Here is a 22,796-nt window from a genome sequence, read left to right as displayed (position 1 = left end):
TATATATTCAGATAAGCCAACAAGATGTGATCTTGAATCTTCCTTTCCCTTCACCTTAGCTATTCAAGAGCTATTCAAGATCCAATCTGAGGGAAGTACGAAGTATGTAGACTCTCAAAAGACAGTCTGAATTCTCTATTATTGTGACAACTTTCCAAAATAATGAAAATTTTGTGATTATATCCAAAACTCCGAGTAGATCATCTCTAAAGTTATATTTCTAGTTTCAAGAATATCTATGTTAAGAAAATCCACAGCCACAGGTCTGAATTTCAAGAACAAGATTCCCTGTGAAATATCGTGCATCCAAGGAGCAGTATGAAATTTTTCAATCAGGAATTTCCCTATGGTTTGAATATATATACATTGAATTATCCATAAGTCATCTATAGGTCTGAATCTTCCTATATCATGATTAGAATCAAGTCCAACGTTTGAAGGAAGTTGTATTTTGGAATTGTACTAATGATCCTTGATCTAAATCACAACATATCCAATGAAAGGTTGTGCATGACATTCATGCATGTCATATTCTAGTTTAAAAATATATGCTTCTGAGTTAAGTTGGATCTTCTAGTTACATGTGAGGATCCGAAGGACATTACTCTGTGATATATGAGGACAGAGTAGAAGTTTATTGTAATCTGAAGATGGCCTCAGGACACTTTACTTTGACTCTTTGGAGAATCACCACGTGGTATATAGTCTGATAAAGAGACCGAATCATCTTCAAGCAGAAACCTTGTGTATAAACTCTGTTGTAAGCATACTATTGACAAAAATTTGAAGACTGAGATTCGAAATTTACCTGAAGACAGAGGTCCAAGTTAAGACAAAGGTCTGAATTGATGATCTTGTACACTAGGCCAATACCTAGTAACTTTCTAAGCAACCTATTGTAATATGAAGGTGGCGTCAAGACACTTTACTTTGAATCTTTGGAGAATCACCACGTGTTGTATAGTCTACTAAAGAGACCGAATCATCTTCAGGTAAAAACCTTATGTATAAACTATGTTGTAAGCATACTATTGACAAAAGTTTGAAGACTGAGATTCGAACTTTACCTGAAGACAGAGGTCCAAGTTAAGACAGAGGTCCGAATTGATGATCTTGTACACTAGGCCAATACCTAGTGACTTGCTAAGCAACCTCTTGTTGGGTGTATAAGGTTGAGATCCCTGAAGGAAAATTCTATTTTTAGGGACAAGATCCCTAAGAATTGTCTTCCTGAAGCATGCCTCCGTGAAAAAGTTCTAGATTCCACTTGGGAAAGGTTTTGTGTAATTCTGAGACTCTTTATGTGTGAGGACCTGTAGACAGCTTGATTCCCTGAAGTTGACTCCTTTACAGTGGAGGACCACCCTGTGAGCTAATGGAGAATCACCTTGCCATGACTGTGCACATGCAATCCATGTGAACCAAGAGGAACATTGCTAGCAGCTTGAAAGAATTCTCTGTGGCCCAACAACTAGAAGTGTGAGGTATCTCTGTTACAGGAAGATAACATTCATCTGTTGAAGGTATGAACAGGGAAAATTGACAAGGTATGTATCTTGTTTTACATTGTTCAAGATCTAGGCATGAATATTTGTTAATGTTTCCTTCCTAAGTTGAAATGCTCTTGATTATATTGCTGAAGAGCTGTTGAAGCTCCATAGAAAGCATATGGTTAGCAAATCTGGAACTTGTAACAACATATGAATTCTTGTAGAACTCGCAATTAGATTGGCAGGTTTTGGGGATTTGAATATTGACCCTTGCAAAGTATGATTCAAGAAAACTTCATTGTTGTTGAAAGAAGTCCTAGATCTTGGGAATGGCAAATAAAAATATTAAAAAAAATATCATGCAGCTCATGCTTAAGAGGGAGTTGTCCCTGTTCATAAAAGATAAGTGTTCTATCTTTCTTCTTTTACTATTATTGATTTCTTCACTAAATCTAGTATCATGCTTTATTTTCATTGCTTGATTATAACTATTTTTTTATGCTCTTTGGAGAGGATTGCAAGTAAACACTGAAAACTGTTTGCGCTAGAAGAAGTCATAATATCAAAACAAGGTCAAAGTTTGTGACTGGCCTCAGGATTCAAAGGGAGCTTTGAATATTGAAATGGCTGTGGATTTAGAGGGAGATTTTGATACAAAAAGCACCATGAATTTAAAAGAAGCTTTGGACTCGAAGGGAGCAGTTTAGTTCTCTAGTTTTGAGGCAATCTTTAAGAATTATATTTTATAGCCAAAGCTGTGATAGGCCTTTAACAAGCCTGTCCTAGATGTAGATGAAGTACTTGCACTTCAAGGACAAGCTTGGACTTGTGAAGATAGGTTCTTAGTAAGAGGATAGACATATTCCCTATGTGTCATGTTTGACCAGATTAGGGAATATGGTTCAATAGTATCATGGACAGACATTTTACCTTAGGGCTAGTAGTCCAGAATGGGACAATCATTCTACCCTAGAGAATGGCCCAGTAGAGGATAGTCATTCTTCCCGTTTAAAGTTGCTATATGAGAACTCTACTTTTTTAGGTACAGGATTCTTGATAGGATGTCATTTTTTCTTTTGCTCCAACAACCTATAATATAGCTGAGGTGTGTTCCCCAGCAATACAAATATAATTGTTTTCTATTTAAAAAATACAACTCTACTTCATCAATAAAGGTCAGCTAACCAATACTAGGAGAACATCTAACAACATACAAAAGTAGGGAAAATCAAAGAAAAATTTGAAGGAAAATATAAGGGAAATGAAGATAGAAGTTTATGGAGGAATTCTTCACAATCCTAACAACATTAACATGGCTCTGTATATTCAAAACATGGGAGTTGGGAAAGGCAAATAAAAATATTAAAAGAAAATATCATGCAGCTCATGCTTACGAGGGAGATGTTATTGTTCATAAAAGATAAGTGTTCTATCTTTCTTCTTTTACTATTATTGATTTCTTCACTAAATCTAGTATCTTGCTTTATTTTCATTTCTTGATTATAACTATTTTTTTATGCTCTCTAGAGAGGATTGCAGGTAAACAATGAAAACTGTCTACGCTAGAAGAAGTCATAATATCAAAACAAGGACAAAGTTTGTGACTAGCCTCAGGATTCAAAGGGAGCTTTGAATCTTGAAAGGGTTGTGGATTTAGAGGGAGCTTTTGATACAAAAAGAACCTTTGGACTCGGAGGGAGCAATTTAATTCTCTAGTTTTGAGGTAGTCTTTAAGAATTATATTTTATAGCCAAAGTTGTGATAGGCCTTTGACAAGCCTGTCCTATATGTAGATGAAGTACTTTCACTTCAAGGACAAGCTTGGACTTGTTAATATAGGTTCTCAGTAAGAGGATAGACATATTCCCTATGTGTCATGTTTGAATAGATTAGGGAGTATGGTTCAATAGTATCATGGACAGACATTTTACCTTAGGGCTAGTAGTCCAGAATGGGACAGTCATTCTACCCTAAAGAATGGCCCAGTAGAGTATAGTCATTCTTCTCACTTAAAGTTGCTATATGAGAACTCTACATTTTTAGGTACAGGATTGTTGATAGGATGTCGTATTTTCTTTTGCTCCAATAGCCTATAATATAGCTGAGGTGTGTTCCTCAACAATACAAATATAACTATTTTCTATTAAAAAAAATAGAACTCTACTTCATCAATAAAGTTGAAATATGAGAACTCTACTTTTTTAGGTATAGGATTCTTGATAGGATGTCATTTTTGCTTTTACTCCAACAGCCTGTAATAAAGGTTAAAACTATCAAAAGCTATAAAAAAGGGAAGAGAACAAGAGAAATACTAAAATCTCAAAGATTGTTTGCAAGCTTAGTTACATCTGGCATGCTCCTGGAGTGGCAGAATGGCAAGGGAATCCAATTGCCTAGAATCTGTAACAAAAAATTATTTCTCTGAATAAGTAAAGTACAACTCTATTTTATTGATAAATGTTGGATGACAACCCCCACGAAGATCAAACAACATGACAATGATGACCAAAGAAAAGTAAATTTTCATGGGGCAACTAAGAACAATATAAGAAAAGTTGGGTGTGGTGGGATTATTCAAAAGCATACAGAATTATTAAGATTGTGTTCATGGAAAACATAGGAGACAACATGATCCAGATTTAAACAGGAACACAACAAATTACAGAGATAACCATATACACAAAGATGCAGCGGAAATAATACTTCATTTCATTAATGGAAAATACTGAAATATGCTTACAACCAGAAATGGGAATAAACCAGCTAGGGCGATGGTAGCTTATCTCTGAGAAGAGATGTGATGGCTACGTGCCTCTGAACTCTGTTACAATGAGGCTCGAAGGCCTATTTATTGTTGAGAAACAATGGAAAACCCTTAACATTCCAAAACCTAACCCTAGGAGATGAAACGCCAAACTGTGGGCCCCGTTTGGGGTAAATTGGTACATCAACTTCCCGGGGTCATAACTTTGGCATATGATCTCCGTTTGATGCATACAATAGCTCGTTAGAAAGATCTATCCGAGTACTACCATTGTTGGAACGGGCAACATGGGTCCATTCCATGGACCCATGTTTCCCCCGGATTCCCCAAAAAACGTCGTTTAGGGCCTCAAAACGGCTCCGGAAGTTCAGGACCCGAAAAACTGCTAAAAATAGTAAATTGTGCTACAATTAAGGAAACTGAAAATGCTGAGAAAGACAAAGGTGGGGGTCCAGGTGGACTTGGCAGGTGGCCACCAATATCCACCTGGATCACAACGAGGGTATTTCTCCACTCACCCAACCAAAGAAGGGCGAGGGGCAAGAGCCAATTTCCTGTTTATGTATGTATTTATTGAACAAGAAAGAATTGAATTTTAGTATAAATGACAATTAATAGAAAACGTGTTAGAAGTAGTTATATCTCAAGAAGATCTAGCATTAGCCTGTCATTCCAGTGCCAATAGCATCATATGCATTTGAGAGGAGAGATAGAAGAGGCGGTCGTTCGAGAGGCCGATCCATGACCAGAACCAGTCAATTATCCAACAGTGAAGGTATAAGAAGCGGTTCAAACAGATTTAGTCACTTGAATTATGTCTTTCCTCACACTAACGATCATTCAAAATTCATAATCCATGTTTAGTTTCTTCTCTCTGCCTTCCTAGTATAGCTGAGGTGTGTTCCTCAGCAATACAAATATAATTGTTTTCTATTAAAAAAAATACAACTCTACTTCATCAATAAAGGTCAGCTAACCAATACTAGGAGAAGATCTGACAACATACAAAAGTAGGGCAAATCAAAGAAAAATTTGAAGGAAAATCTAAGGGAAATGAAGACAAAGCAGATTATGGAGGAATTCTTCACAATCCTAACAACATTAACATGGCTCTGTATATTGAAAACATGGGAGACAACAATAGCCTATAGGATTGGCCGCATACAATCAAAGGATAAGATAAGCACACCTCTAGTCATTTAAAGAGATCATACAAGGTATTTAAAACTCAGTTTCAAATAAATTTTCCATTTCCTATAGCAGGATCGAGTTTCAACCATAACTGTAACAGCCTAACTCAAAAAACGAAACCCTACACAGCGTAAAATATAAAAACCACCCAATATAAAAACTTTGATAAAAACACAAAAGCCTTTTAACATCATTCCTCTGAAAGGACCAAAAGAAAAGCAAAATCCGTTTTCAAATAAATTTTCTATTTCCTATCGTAGGATCATGTTTCAAACATAACCCTAACAGCCTAGCTCAAAAACTGAAACCCTACACAAGGTAAATGTTGACACCTAATCCGAAACGGATGGGTGAACTGGACAGTCATCTAGAAGATGAACTGATCTGTTGTATTTATGTATATAAATATAAGTTAGCTAATGAATAATATATCTCAGTTTTCTCTCCCGCTCATCCTGGAGTTACCCTGGCCTGACATGGTATCAGAGCTCAGGTCCCAGTCCCTAAAATAGTTGTAACTCCTGCCCTGAGAGCTGCTCAGTCCTGAGCGCTACTCTCACCTTGATTCCCTGGCTCTGCCTCTGCCTGGACTGATTGCCAGAGACTGCGCTCTCTGACTGCCAGAGATTGCGCATTAATTTTTTATAAACGTTTGCCTGACATATCAGAGCTGCTCCTCTCTGCACATTATTTTTTATAAACGTTTGCCTGACATGGTATCAGAGCTGCCCCTCTCTGCGCATGAATCCATGAATGTATCGGTTATGTTTTTTGAGAGCTCCCTTGCGCGTTTCAGATGAGAACGATTGACCTTCTCACAGATTCGATTTGATGGTTTTCTCATTCCGTTTTTTTTTTATCAGCTCTCATTCCTGACAGTTTTCTTCTTTGGTCCACGCCCCTTTGTTTGTATGAGCTTTTTCGCAGCAAGGAAATCTCTCCATCTTGACAGAGAGACAGATTAGTGAACCTTTCACTGCCACGACTGGAAACTGTGACCAAGATTGGAATGGACAACACTTTACATTTCCTTGCTTTCGACATGCCTGCTGAGCAGAACCGGTGACAGGTCGTTTGAACCATCCACGCGATTGCATCTGCATGTTTGGTAGGTGTTCTTGTTGTAGTTATTGTAGAAGTGGGGTCTTGTATAGCTTCAGTTGTATCGCTTCATGACCATCAACGCCCTCAGATTGCTTGTTGTATTCAATGGAGTGAGCCCAGCAGTCGTGGGTGAGCTTTAAATCCTTTGGATCGTCTCTGCAACGACCATTTGGCGGCCTCAGTTTTATTGTAAGAGCTGCGCCACTCTGAAACGGAGTCTATTTGTTAGCATATTTGTTGTTGGTGACGGGGTTACTGCAACATTAACGTTTGCGGCTGCTTGTGCCTCAGCGGGTGTCGTTGTCCTCATTGAAAATGATATGTCAATGTGTAAAAGTAATCCTTGTGCCAATTATGAAGCTGTTATAATTACGGTATTGCGCAGTTTGATTCAGTTTTATGCATATAACCATATTCTTTCTCACTATGAGTCCCGAAAGTTTGAGAATGGCAAATGGCGGTATAATGTGTGCTGTTGATATGTATTTATGATGGTAGTTTTTGTATTGTAAGTAGTTTTCAAAGGGGTTATATAAGCAGTTTTCAAAAGACTTCAAAGTCATATCAGTCAGAACATTTGCACAGTTTGTTTTTATGCTGTATTGAAGCATAAAGTGTTATAATATTTCAATGAAATTCTGATGCCTTCTGTCACACATTAGAGGGATTTGTAGAATTTTTTTATCAAGCAGAAGTTTTTTACAGAATGCATTCAATCATCTCTATGGTCGGAATAGTTCTCACTGGCAAGGAGAACTATTCTGAATCGTCTCGGATGGTAAAACACACCCTCATCTACAATGAGCTGTGGAAAGGAGTGTGTGTCGGAGAAGAAGACAAAGACCCTATGCAGCCTACATCAGACAAAGAACTCGCCATTTGGGAAAACAAGAACAGCAAAGCCTATGCATTGATCGCAGCATCTGTAAACGAAGAAGTAAGTTGTCATATTTCATCCTATTCCACTGCCTTTGAAGCTCTACAAAAGCTGAAAGAACTCTATGATACACATTTTGCACTTGAAGTTGTTCAGCTCATGATTAAACTCTTCACTCTTGAACTGAAAAATAATGATCCTCTTGCTCTTGCATCTGAAATAAAGTCTATAATGCATGATATTAAATCCACTAAGGTTGAGCTGGATATCTCTCTTATTGCCTTTCTCAAAGCACTCTATCCTACCTACTCCAATTATCTTGAGTCTTTACAAGCAAATGGAAATCTTAAAGATATAACCTTTGACTCTTTTGTGAAAAAGTTTGCTGAAAGAGAGAAAGCCTTTGGAAAGAAAACAGTCCCTGAATCTTCTGAAGAGACTGTTTGCCTTGCTCATAAAGAAAAGCATCCTGCTCAAGATTCTACAAGAGGAAGAGGTGGACGAAGAAGAAGAGGAAGATACTTCAGAGGCAGGGGGGGCAGACATCCTCAAGAAGAAAAGGCAGATCTGCATTGCATTCGCTGCAAACGAAATGGATCACATGATGCTTCTACATGTAAGCTACCATGGGACAAGGTTGAGCAGAGAAGAAACCAGCAGAAAGGTAAAACTGATGACACAGACAAAGGTAAAGCACCTGAATTCGCTCACTATATTGAGGCACAATGTAACATTGGAGTAAATGAAGACTTGTTTAATGCTTCACTTGCTTCTTCGAAAAATGATTGGTTGCTTGATTCAGGAGCAACCTGTCATATGACTCATAGGAAAGATTTTTTTGAAGATTTCACTGACAATGTTGATGGAGCAGTATACTTTGCAGATCAGTCAAAAATCAAGCCATCAGGGCTTGGCACAATCAGGCTTAAACTGCCTGGTCTTCCAGACTTTCTTCTGGATCATGTTCTATATCTTCCACAGCTCAAGAGAAACTTGCTGTCCCTGGTCCACATCCGCCAGCAAGGTCACTCCATTCATATGTTTGATGGAAAGCTTGAGGTAAGAAAGGCATCTGACCATTCACTTGTCATGAGGGGTATAGAAGAAGAAAGACTTCTTAAACTGCAAGGAACCTCTGCTCATGCACAACATTTTTCATATATTTCTCATCATGAAGAAGGTACACTTCCATCAAGTTTATTATGGCATGCTAGATTTGGACATTTAAACTATGATAGTCTCCGCTTGTTGAAGAAAAATGGTGTTGCTGGTTTGCCTACAATTCCTAGAAAACATAAACAATGTGATGCTTGCATTCTAGGAAAGCATAGCAAACAGTCTTTTCATGATTCACATTCAAGAGCACATAGGAAGCTTGAACTTATTCATTCAGATTTATGTGGTCCAATGCCTGTTCCTTCTGCAAATGGAAATAAATATATCATGACATTTATTGATGATTACACCAGAATGTGTTGGGTTTACTTATTGAAGAACAAATCTGATGCTTTTCAAACATTCAAGAATTTCCATAAGTGGATTGAAAATGATGCACAATCTCATATTGGGTCTATTCGCACTGATAATGGAAAAGAATATACATCAAATGAATTTGAACACTATCTTCACCAACATGGGATTAAACATCAAACAACTGTGCCTTATAATCCTCAACAGAATGGTGTAGCTGAAAGAATGAACAGAACAATTTTGAATATGGTACGATCCATGCTTTTCTTAAAAAATGTAAAGACAATGTTTTGGGCTGATGTTGTTCTATGTGCTGCATATATAAAGAATAGATGTCCATCTAGTGCTATAAGAAACAAGACTCCTTATGAATTATGGTATGGACATGTTCCTTCGGTAAAACATCTCAGGATTTTTGGTTCCACCTGTTATGCTTTAATACCAAAGGTACATAGAAACAAACTTGGTGCTAGAAGTCGTAAGTGTATCTTCCTGGGGTATTCAAACACATCTAAAGCATACCGCCTCTATGATGAAGTAAATAAAAAGTTTGTTTTATCTAGAGATGTCATTTTTCTTGAATCATCCAAATCTGACAGTGTTGTTGAGCGGCAACTTGATCGCTTGGATAAATTCACAAAACCGAAATCATTTCAAGAGTTTGATAATCAAATTCCACATCTTGAAGGGGGGATTCCTATACTAGATCAACATGTGGAATCTTCTTCTGAAGAACAATCTCCCCTGCATGACACTCCAACAACGGATGATGCTTTAAGTGATGTAATTGATAGAATTGGGAGACTCAATCTTGATTCAGACCCAACTCAATCAACAGAGCAGCCTGGACCATCTCAGAAAGGTCCCCCAAAATGGCTGACAAAGACACTTGAAAGTGTTCATCCTGATGAAATTGGAAAAACAGGAACCAGAAATACAAACCGACAAAATGGAGGTGATGTAGATAACTCTAATTCACCTGTTGATATGGATGTTACTTATGATTGTGAATTGAACTTGTCTACAGATTTTGAACCAACTTCCTTCAAAGAAGCTGCTTCTCATGATGAATGGAAAGAAGCGATGCAGAAGGAGTATGATGCCCTCATAAAGAATGGCACTTGGAAGCTGGTTGATCCTCCATTTGGAACAAAACCAATTGGCTGCAAGTGGGTCTACAAGAACAAGTACAAAGCTGATGGCTCACTTGACAAGCACAAAGCTAGGCTTGTGGAAAAAGGTTTTGCACAGAAGGAAGGGGTCGATTATGAGGAAACTTTTGCTCCCACAGCAAAATGGGCCACCATCCAGACACTCTTTGCACTAGCTGCTCAGAACGGTTGGAAAGTCCATCAAATGGATGTAAAAACTGCATTCTTGAATGGAGATCTAAAAGAGAATGTCTTTATGTCCCAGCCTGAAGGATTTGCTATGAAAGGACATGAACACAAAGTATGCAAACTTGTGAAGTCCTTGTATGGCCTCAAACAAGCACCACGAGCCTGGTATGAAAAACTAACTGAGCATCTTCTGAAACTCAACTTCAATCATTTTGATCTTGATGATGCAACTTTATTTGTCAAGAAAGTTGGAAAAATAGTTGTATATCTTGTGGTATATGTAGATGATCTTTTAATGACAGGGAACAATGAAAGCTATATTGCATCCATAAAGAAAGAATTAGGAAATTTTTTTGAAATGACTGATTTGGGCTATGTTCATTACTATCTTGGAATTGAAGTAACACCCAACATCCAAAGTCCATATTTCTTTCTCAAAAGAAATACATTGGAGATTTGTTAAACAGATTTGGCATGACAGAGTGCAATCCCCTTTCTACTCCAATGGAACAAAACTTGAAGCTCACATCTATTGAAGGAAAGGAATTTGAGGATGCAACAAAGTATAGACAGCTTGTAGGAAGTCTCATCTACCTCACTACTACCAGACCAGACATTTCATTTGCTGTTGGAATCCTCTCCAGGTTTATGCAAAAGCCTTGTGAGGGACATTGGTCTGCTGCAAAAAGAGTTCTAAGGTACTTGAAGGGAACTCAAGACCTTGGAATCAAGTATACACAGGTGGACGACTTCAACTTGATTGGATACTCTGATTCAGACTTCGATGGAGACAAAGAAACTGGGGTATCTACTTCAGGATATGCTATGAGTCTTGGATCGGGAGTTGTCTCCTGGAGATCACGCAAACAATCAGTACCAGCAGATTCCACAACAGAAGCAGAATATGTGGCAGCAGCTGAAGCAACGAAAGAAATTGTGTGGCTCAGGAAAATTCTTGAAGATTTGCAGGTAAAACAAATACAATCAACTCCACTCATGATTGATAACACATCTGCAATAAAGTTGGCCAAGAACCCAAAGTTCCATGATCGTACTAAGCACATCAATACTAAATATCATCTGATCCGACATCATGTTGAGGCCAAAACAATCCATCTCCGTCATTGTTCCACAAACGAGCAAATTGCAGACATCTTCACCAAAGCGCTTGGAAGAGAAAAGCTTGAAAGATTCAGAACGATGCTTGGACTCACCAACATCCCTTCAGCTTAAGGGGGGGAATGTTGACACCTAATCCGAAACGGATGGGTGAACTGGACAGTCATCTAGAAGATGAACTGATCCGTTGTATTTATGTATATAAATATAAGTTAGCTAATGAATAATATATCTCAGTTTTCTCTCCCGCTCATCCTGGAGTTACCCTGGCCTGACAGTAAAATACTTCAATACTATGTAATAACATAAACAGTACATGATATAAACCAATGTAGTCAAGTGGAAGTAAAAACAAAAGTGGAAGCAAGGTCACCACTAAATGATTTCTAACTTTATTATATAACAACAAAAGTAACTTACAAGTATGTCGATGCTGCATGGATAATGCTGAATAGAATGAAATGTGTTCACAATGAATTATTAGCAACTAACACGTACAAATGACCTGATTTACATTAACCTCCATCAAATCAGCCTTGCAGGTTAACCAACACAGATGTCATAGCTTCCCAAATAGATGTCATATTCCCTGTTCAACACCATTGCTCTTCTTGCTACCTTAGCTGCTGGCTCAAATGTTTACGTTGTTGGTTGTTTAACCATCTAAGCTCCCTGCCTATTCAGATGATGAGTGAGCACTGCCTGTTTAGATGATGAGTGAGCAGCCATTAATGCAAGTGCCAAAACAATACCAGGTATTGTTGGTTGTTTAACCATCTAAGCTCCCTGCCTGTTCAGATGATGAGTGACGAGTGAACAACCATTAATCCAAGTGCCAAAACAATACCAAGTATTGCTGCCGTTAGGCACCTTCCCTGTGCTGTTAAGGAGCTCAGTTCTTCCAAGCTCAAGATACCGATAGAGACATGGGAGGGGTCTTGACAAGTTCGATAGTGTCTATGTGGAGCTCTCTGCCAGAAGAGAAGAAGAAGAGAATTTTTTGCGAAAAAGACTAGTTTTCCGAAGGGAATCGGGAAGAAAGGTGGTACCTTCATTTCCATCTCAGTAAGCTTTCCATCATGTAGGTCTTTTTTTCCCTTGCCAATGCCATGGGTTCCTTCCTTCATTCTAGCATTTTTAAAAAATCCCCTCCTTTCACAATTCTATTTGGAACTAAGCGGAACTTGCAGTAAGATAGCAATGTCCCAAAGCCAGACGCCAAAACTAGCCCCCACCACCTTGCTTAGCTTTGTTCCAGGATAGGGTTCCAAGATAGGCAGCATACCAAGCATCCGAGTAAGAAGCAAAGCTAGCATTATCCCGCTCAGTTCCAAATCCCACTTTGGATAACCATATCTATATTTATACCTTATTAGATCTATTCTATCTCCCTGCTTGGCTTTCAGAGGCAGTCCCATGCAGCTAATACAATGAATACAACTTGTATCTTAAGGCTTCTTGACATGGACTAAGGCATGGTTCCTTTCGGGCGGATAGAAGCCTTCTGCATAATGAGAAACAAGGGAGGCAGAAGAGGGTAAGGTTGGCTGATCCAACCAGTGCTTATAAGAAAAGGGTTTTTCATAGAGGTATTTCTTAAGCAATCAGGAAGAAAAATGGTGGTGTGAATGTCGCTGGGGTTTCCATCCCGGGATCTATAGTGAAAATTAATAACAAAGAAGACTGGGAAGTGCAGAGAAATGATGCAGGGAATGATATTAATGGTGAGCCTCAGAATATTTCGACCTTTGTGGTGGATGAGAGGAGCTATAGCCTGGTCATGTCGTGGTCTCAGTTTTTCCATAGAGCGGCCTCTGAGGTTTTGAGTTCGAGTGCAATGTGGGTTAGGATATAAGCCATTACCACTGTCACAGCCATAACTGTGGTCATTTTGGCCACCATTACTATTCCTCATCCCATTTCTAGTATCATCGGCCTTGGCTGTCAGTGTTGATAGCCTCATATTCGGTAGCCTTCCTCTCGATGAAGATAATGAGAGCTTCTCTGTGTAGTAGCTGTATGTGTAGCTGTAGTAGTAGACCCTGCCCCCCCCTGTGAGTAGGCAGGTGCGGATGGAATGTAAGGCGTACTGAAAGCGTCCAATCCAGAGTGCAGTTCAGGACGCTGCGCCCACAACCTGCTGCAGAGGAAGTTTCAGGAACTGAGCCAAGCACTTCGGGAAGACCCTTCTAACTAGAAACGAGGCAGAGGAAGTCCATCCACCTACATCTACATGCACCTCTACACCTGCATCTGCATGCACAAATACATGTAAACCAACCTACAAATAAACCAATACACCAACCTGCAAGCAACTCAAACTAATAAACCACCGTACAAGAAACTCAAACTAATGGCAAACTAATGTTAGCATTAGTTTGGTACTCCAAACATTAACTAATAATGAACAGGGCTAAAACAAAAACAACCAATGGTCCAGCCTCTTCCTCCTCGGGAAGAAGCCAAATAAGACCATCAATTGAATGAGAAGGTACATAAAATAAATAACCTAACATGAAATTAAAAACATTCAAAAACGCACCACCAATTAATGTCAAATGACTAAAAACTTATTACTATAGTCCCATGCCATTCCCAAATAACAAAAATTAATAAAAATAAATTTGTAAGGGATCAAAAAAATATAGATAAGATTTATGGATAGGGCGTTCGTGTATTTCCTCATAATCACAGCCATAATTGAATTGATAAGATGAGTAGAAATTCAGTTGCATTAAACTACTTTGGCTAGACTCCATTTCGATGAGAAATAGACGAGATTTACTTGTGATAAATTTGAAGGATAAGTATATCTGAATATATATATATGTTACGTTACCAACCAATCCCACGATCACTTCTCCGTGCATTATAAAGCGAGAGTTACCCATCACTGTAAAACCTGAAGATGTGACATAACGAGAAGGATATATATATATACTTATATACTAGTATAGATTTATGTTAATTATTTGTTTATTAAAAGCTTACAAAAATTATTTTTTTAATTTGAAAAAAAATTTACACGTTCAAGAGATTTAATTTTTTCTAGTGCTTAGTAACTATGTGAATAAAGTATTTCTATAGTGGTAATTTTTCATTGTTTATATTGTATTTTTGAATATTTTATTATTATTAATATTTTATATTAAAATTTGAATGAGTAACACATTTTCTTCTTATTAACAAATAACTACATTATTTTACTTTTAATGACTTTTTCTTTTGGAACATTGAAATACTTTACCAAGGTAAACATTAATAGACGCATGATAGAGAAAGAGTTCGTACTTAAATATATTAGTTAATATGAATATTCAAACAATTTATTTAAGTTTTATATTGAGATATTTACAAGAGAAATATAATTTTTTTTAATTATTTTATCTTTATAAAATCATATTATTTAAGATAGACTTGGAAATATTTTATTTATTACTTGAAAAGTTAAATTGATATATCAAAGAACTAAGTAGAATGAAAGTGAAACATTGAATTGTAAAATGAGTCTCTTTTAATTGTTTATTTAATTGTTTATTTTTTTTGTTTTGGTTGACATTAATGAAAATTATTTTTATATTTTTTGAGAATATGACATATTTACACGTCCCTCATACTAGATTATAAAATAAACCTCTAAAGTCCATGAATTTGTAGCATATAAAAATATAACAAAAATGATCTTTATTTATTCTTCCCATGTATGTTAATTACACCTAACGTGTCCCTGTATGGAATTCGTTGGGAAAGTACTATCCCCAGTACTATTCGCTCTAGCCAATGAGAGCCCTACATTTTCGTCCTTCTAGCCAATAAGAACCTTTCCTTTTCGTCGAGACTTCATCCAAACAATTTTGAACGAGTGGTAATAGCGATGGATTCGGTGTCGTTGCAATGAATTTTATTAGTGGCCACCAGCCACTGGCGAGGACGAGACTTCTGCGTCTGTTAGTGACCCGAACGATACTTCTGCATCTGTCAGCGACCCGAAGCAAGCACGTTGAAAACTGTAGAGGTATTTCAATCGGGCTAAAACGAGGTGGTCGATTTAATTAACCTTGGTTACGTTGTTGGAACTGCAGTATATTACGGCAGGGTGGTCACAGATATCCGTCTAACCCTCGCTCAGCTCAAAGGCCACAGTGAAGAAGACCGGGCCAGGGAGCAATGGAGTCAGGGGCAGGAGGTTCAATCGAGACTGGCGTGCCGTCTGCGAAGCCAGAGATGCTGCAGCAGCCACCGTATTCTAACAGTGACGATGATAATGATGTGGAGCGTGGAACGACGTCGGTCCTGTGTTCGAATCCCAATATTGTCTCGAAATGGGAGCTGGACAACGATTTTCTGTGCCCTATCTGCATGTAGACGATGAAGGATGTGTTCCTCACGGCTTGCAGCCATAGCTTCTGCTACATGTGCATCATGACGCATCTCAATAACAAGAGAAAGTGCCCCTGTTGTCGCCTTTATCTCACAAACAATCATCTCTTCACCAATTTTGTATTTCATATTCGTTCTTTTTATTAGATTCAGGATACTTTAGTCCTTACTTTTTAAGCTATAAATGTTTTTTAAAAGATGCAGAATTTAAAATCAAATTATTGATTGAGACTTATTGAGAACATTTAAGTGCTTTTTTAAAGCTAGAAATGCACGTTAAAAACACAGAATTTAGATTCAAATTACTTATTGAAACCTTAGACATTCAGGCCCTAAAACATGTGTTTGTTTCAGATTCTCGCAAAATTTTGTTTCAATTTCATTTTTCTTGAGACTGAAAATCATTTCCAAACAAAGCTCGGAAGTTAATTGGAAACTGCATGAAAATCGAAAACGCAGCAGTCTTTAGTTGTTTTCGCTTATTATTTAAAGATTCATGATGTTCTGCTATTTCTACTGGAAGTGATTGTTGATTGATGGAAAAAATCATTCTAATTATGAGAACCTTTGACGTTGAAACCCCTGAAACTTGTGTTTTAGATTCTTGCAAGTTCCTTTTGTTTTCATTTTTCCGTGTGAAGGTTGAAGACTCGAAATTATTATAAAAAACATCAAAATTTAACTGGAATTTGTTGTTGAAAACGGACAAATCCCGCATTTGTGTTTTCTGGTTTTGAGAAATGAAAATGTTGCCATTTTTTTTGGGGGGGAAGAAGATGCACAGAGAGAATAAGCGACAGAGGCACAAGAAGATGAGTTAATGTGGAACTACCAATGACAGAGAATGACTTTGGAATAAAATTGAATAACTATGCCAGGCCCAGCTCTGAGTTTTATATAGACAACTTGACAGCGTATATTTCCTACAGAAAGTTTGAAAAACAAGTACTTACATCTTCTTGCTTAAAGCTTGAGTCACTTAGCTCATCCTCAGAATCAACAGTAGGCACTTCATCTGGTTCTTCATCACTGCTTAGCATTGGCAATTCTTCAGTGAGCTGCAACCACAGTAAAATATACTATATCAAATCGATATAAAGCTATAAAAAAACCAATATATCGCAAGCAAAGGATGATATCGCTTGATAAATTGATTCAAGCCTTTAAGAAGTTCGCTCAACAAGGAGAATAAAGGGTGCGTACCTACATCATATAAAATGCAGGATTTTCCATAATATGAACTCTTCCTTTCGAAGAATTCTTTTACTAGAGTTGTCTTACCTTCTCCACCTGACCCAACGATCCCCACGACCTGAGAACTTTTACTCTGCTACTGCAATGAAACTTTTTTCTATGCAAACCACACCTATATCTGACTTTTTCGATGTTATAGCGAAGACTTATTTTTCTTAAGTTCTTCCAATATGTTCTCCCAGTGAGATTTGTCAAGCTTCCCACTTAGATCTCTCCCATAGCTTTATAATTCAGAAGGAAAACCATTTAAGGCTATTACAAACTCATCTACAATATATTCAAATTCTGGAAGTGGATCCACCTGGTTGAAGGCATTAGAGCAGAAAAGCTCTTGGGATTGTTGCCAATTAAGGTCGGTCAGGTTATAAATTGATGATTGTTCAACTCCGGAGTCTGTAAGAACATCTTTGGACCGACTTGTAATCAATATTAAGCTAAGCTCTGGTGAGGAGAAAATTTCGAACCAGCAGAAGTGCCTTTAACTGATGCACATCATCTACATTATCTAAAATTACAAAGGCGGAGTAATCATATGAGACAGCTCTATGCCTGAGTAATGCTCTCTATTTGAATATTCATGTTTTTCAAGCCCTCAAGAAGCTTACTCTGCAAGAAATGTAAAGAGCGACCGGCTACAATTTCACTCACATCACATAGAAAGCAGGTTTTATCGAAAGATAAAGCTCTGCTACCTAATTGCGTTCCTTTGATGAGTTACTTTGCTACATAATTGAATCTGCTCCATGGAACATCGAATTGCCACGTGTTAGGACATTTGCCACGTGGGGCCGCAGATATGGATCGACAAATACGATAAATAGAATAATAAAGTGCAAACCAGGGCCCACTTAGACTATGAGATGGACGGTTAGCCCGCCCGTTTATATTTAGATTTTTTGAGAGTAGCGTTGACTTAGCAATTGCGGATGCCAACTATCTCTAGTAAGGCCCGACGTGTAGAGATTAAATCCCCGGAGTAGTTAGAAAGTAGATTCTACTCACAAATTCCCTAAGAACCAATATCGATAATTGCTATATCTAGGGTTTCATGTCTTTTGGCATTGTGATTAGGAACTAAGTAAATTATCGATATTCTAGTTACAAAGTTAACTAAATCTTCACAATCTTGTAATTTTAATTTTTTCAACTATAAAGGTAATTGAATTTACATTTTAAAGTTGTTTTTTCAATATATATTGTTGTATAACCACATTGGTACTAGTTTGGTTTGGGACTTAACTATTGTTGAGTAGGAAGTAAGTTACAAGAAAGAGTTCATCTCTAACATCGAGGGTTGTTACCTTGTCATCATTCATAAGGAGAAGAAAGTGGCAGCCCATGAAGAAGTTGTTTGTAAGTTCTTCAAAATTAGAGAGGCCAGACTTATGACTAGTAAAACCTCGCAGAAAGACTCATTGTGTGCGCTAGGAATGGATAGCTAAGCTCTAGGACCTTCAAGGAGATTACTCTCGAACCTTGGGAGAAATCGGGCCCTAGTAGCACCTTGTGGCATAAAAAAATAGATAGTGAGGCATGAAGAGTGCCTCATGGGACTTGCATTGGAAATTTTGGCAGACCTTATGGGCATCCATTGAACAATGGGCTCTATTGGTGGTGAAATGGCCTTCCCAAATCTTTCCTTTAAATCTTATATTCCTTTGATGTATCTTTGCAACTTTAGAAACAATTTCTAGTTTATATGTACATTGATAAAGTTTGTATTTTCACTGCGCATACAGTCAAGAGTGTGATAACAACAAAAATTTCCTATTAAAACTCTTTTGTCCGGAAGAGAGTAAGAACATAACCATCTCAAGGCATCGTTAAATTTTACGAGACTAGTGACAATTTAATTATTCTATGTTTGGAATTTTTTCAGTTTCTTCCTTTTATATTTTGTTTAAAATCTTATTAAAATCACAAATTTGAATTGTATCATAATCCTATTCTAAAGATGAGTTGTGTCATATTCTTACTCTAAGGAATCCTCAAGATGCTCAAATTCATTTATAGGGTGAAAATGCAGTTTTAGAACAATACTTTAAATATCTGAGATAACCATCTACCCACATATTCCAGCCCAGAAAACGTAGAAGTTAGAATGATTAGACAAGGCTGTTGTCATATATATAGATATATTAATTTTCCAGAGGTTCAGTCTCCCGTCATTTGTGAAGAATACAAACAATATATAAGGAGTTGGTATCTTAACAAACCTCACTTAACATTCTCACTTTCCCTCTTGTTCACTGCTATTTGCGATTTCTATATCGGGGATTTGCACTTACAACATTCAAGTTTAAGAGTACCAGTTATGGGTGGCTTTCAATTCATTCAACTTTCTCCTCCAGTGACAAATGCCAAAATCTGGTTTTGTAAACTCTCACAGTTAACTCTTAACTGAGGTGAAGTGAGACTAGGAATAAATCTAGGGTTTAGCTGAGAAATACAAGTGCATGACATACGACGCTTGTTACGGGTTTTCAATGTCTTTAGCCTTGGGCGATGTTGAGTAACCTAATAAACCAAGCTTTGCCTAGTCTCTCCGGGTATAAACCTAGGCGGTAATCATCTTCAAAAAAATTGTCCTCTTACTAACTTCCAGCCATTATTCTATCACATATTATAACTTGTTCCAAGGTTGACCGCAAAATATTCCTTTTGAGCTTAAATCGATAACTTTTTAAAATTAAATACATCTTTGTTATGAGTTATGTTTAAGGAGTAAATTTTTTATTTTTTAAAATTTGTGTTTTGTTAAATCATAAAATTTGATATATCTGATTGTTGCTAAATATACTGAAATAATTAATAAAATTGATCTTAAACCTCTCTAAATTACTCTAAAGTATTAAAGATTCATCATAAAAATAAAAATAAAACCCCATTAAATTTACTCAAACCATAAATATTATTCAAAAAACTCGTAATAAAAACTTCTTTAAATTACTCTAAAATATTATAGATTCATCATAAAAATAAAAATAAAACAAAAACACCATTGAATTCACTCAAACCATAAATATTATTCAAAAAGCTCGTAATAAAAACTTTTACTTGACTTCATAAAGTAAACTAGTTAATATCCGACCTTGATGTGAGGCCACTCACTGCGTACATATATGACTATGACCATGTCTTTTCGTGAGAGTGACTTTCACCCCTTTGGTGATGACTCGCATATGCTATTTAAAAAATCAAGATGCGTAGGCCACGTAGTAATCATGACGATGCGTATAATATTGAAATTTGAATATACCTTTTAAAACCTTTCATTCTAAACCTTCTCACTAAGTGTCTCGATTATGCCAGGCCGATTCATCGCGGTTGATTACGACAGACTGGAAACTTTTTCAAGACCTAGTTGTCTGTGAAATGTATCCTGGTAATGGAAAATTTGCTTTAAGTCTTCAAACAGTCGTCCATGGTGGGCTTTTAATATTTACCTGGTCATTTTTTTCTACCATAATCTATAAAAGAACCATATAGATAAAAGCATGAAGAACTGTGTATTCAAGTTCTGAATTTCTAAAATATATGTACTGCAAACCGAGATGAGATTCAAAATAATTATTTTTTGAAAAATCTGGGTATATCCAAGATATTTTGTATTCTGCAAATTGTATTTTATGCGTGTAAATGTTTATTGATATACATATGCTTTTTATTTAAATTTATCAATAAAATCACAATATTTTTCTCTTCAAATAACGTCAGCTGCCCTAGATAAACAGTGATCGCCCAATTAGTATGGCAAGGCATATGCAGACATTATTTGAGTTGGATGCTATACAATCGCACACGCTCAATCCCCGCAACGCCTGGGGACACTCATTAAGATATTTGATAACGACCGACATATGAAGTCTCGCGATCACTTCTTCGGAAACAGAGTCATGGACAAACGTTTTGTGAGCAAAACGTGACGTACAATTTGGGGATGTTATCATTGGGATGTTATTTTATACGAGGTAAAATGTCATCTAGTAGTGTAAGAGGATAGAAGCAATATGAAAGGTTTTGTAACTAATTTCAGTTTCTAAAATTTATTTAGAGTAATCTCACTCATATTTTTTGTTTTTGAAATGAAAACTCCCAAGCTCGCAACCAGTGATCAAATTTGAAGGGCAGGTCTTAATTTCATTTAGAAGGACACATATTCAGGTCGCAATTCTTTAATGAAAAGCAAAAAAAAAAAAAGAGCAATTCAATTGACAATAGTGAATTATTTTCAAATTTCTTTTTATTTTTTCACATGAGAATGGTGGAACAACAACCCCATGGATGTTGTGTATAAGGCAGGTCTGATATGAGCTGCAACTAATATATCGGATGCATTTACCATTAATGGATAAACAGGAGACCTATATTCTTGCTCCAGTTCAGATAAGGATTAATTTTGTAGGAAATTTTGTGACCAGCACGTTCAACCCAATATACAAGTAGCTCAATCAAATTTAAGTTTATTGCATGAATGAAAAAATTCAGTAAAATTCTAAACAGGTTTAGGATTCAACAAAAGAGTGTACAAAGGTGTATATGTTTTTGGTATCTCCTTTTTTAATATGAAAACATACCACGAATTGGGAATCCGCAAACAAATCAAATCTAGTATGTTAGGAACTCCTCTCCAAGCATAAATCGTGGTTACACCTTGCTTGACAGCGTTTGCTGCATGATGAATCTATGCTCTTCTCCAGCTTAAATCGTCGTCAAACCTTGCTTTGGGCAGCCTTCAGGCACAACCCAGTGAAATTATAGACCTAATACATGGCCCATATTGGCATCTAGTCGCTCTCAATTGAAACTACCAAATGTAATGGTATCAAAGGGTAATTGTGACATAATAATTAATAAGAACTTCCATCATATGCACAATTAGAAAAAACAACTCAAAAAAAAATTATTGTTTTTGAAATGGGAGCAACTCAGAGAAACTGCCAAATGTAATGGTATCAAAACATAATTGTGATATAATAATTAATAAGAACTTGCACCATATGCATAATTAGAAAAAACAACTCAAAAGGAAACTGTTGTTTTTGAAATGGGAGTTTCTGAAATAGGATTTAAGTTTTAACATGAAAATAAATTTACAAATTCAACATTCCTAAAATTCTAATTTCAGAAAAAATGAAATTTAAAAAAAGGTTAACAATTTGACAGCACTTCATAAATTTTTTTAAGATATTATTCCAATTTTTTTTAAATGACAAAAATCAATTTTTAATTTTTTTTGACTGGTAAAATTTACTCCTTACTCTGACGTGCCAGAGACCCTTTGAAGAGCTCTGACGTGCTCAATTTTGATGCCTGCTCGCAACAACCGTACCACTCATTACTCATCCCATAACAATAAAACAAATGAAATCATCAAAGAAAGAGATGAATGCTCACCTTCAATCCTCTTATATATAAGCTACCCGAGATTCAGCCACCCGAGATTCTGATGGAGACTGAGACGAAGATGCAAAAGAAGTGGGTAACTCTAAGTAATATTAAAAAATAATGCATAAAAACTAGATTTTGAAAATCTAGTAACACACCTATGAAATGCCGAAATTAATAAGCCTCGGATGAAGCTAAACCACCCCAGTGCTCAGCCACGCCAGTTCGTTCAAGAGTTCATTCAACAACACTCGAATGATAACTATCGAATGAACTGCCGTTGTTGAGCACTGGAATTAATGCTCCAATGAATTACTTGATGCTCACTCCGATCAACGACCACCCGGTTCTACTTGTTTAATGCTTCCCGTTTCCGCTGTGTTTATGCCATAGAAGCTCAAGTAGTGTTACTGCGGCGT

The sequence above is a fragment of the Pinus tabuliformis genome, chromosome 5_1, assembly GCF_031772625.1.
Source record: "Pinus tabuliformis cultivar Carrire ecotype Pingquan chromosome 5_1, CPIR1, whole genome shotgun sequence".
NCBI lineage: Eukaryota > Viridiplantae > Streptophyta > Pinopsida > Pinales > Pinaceae > Pinus > Pinus tabuliformis.
This window is presented reverse-complemented; position numbering follows the sequence as displayed.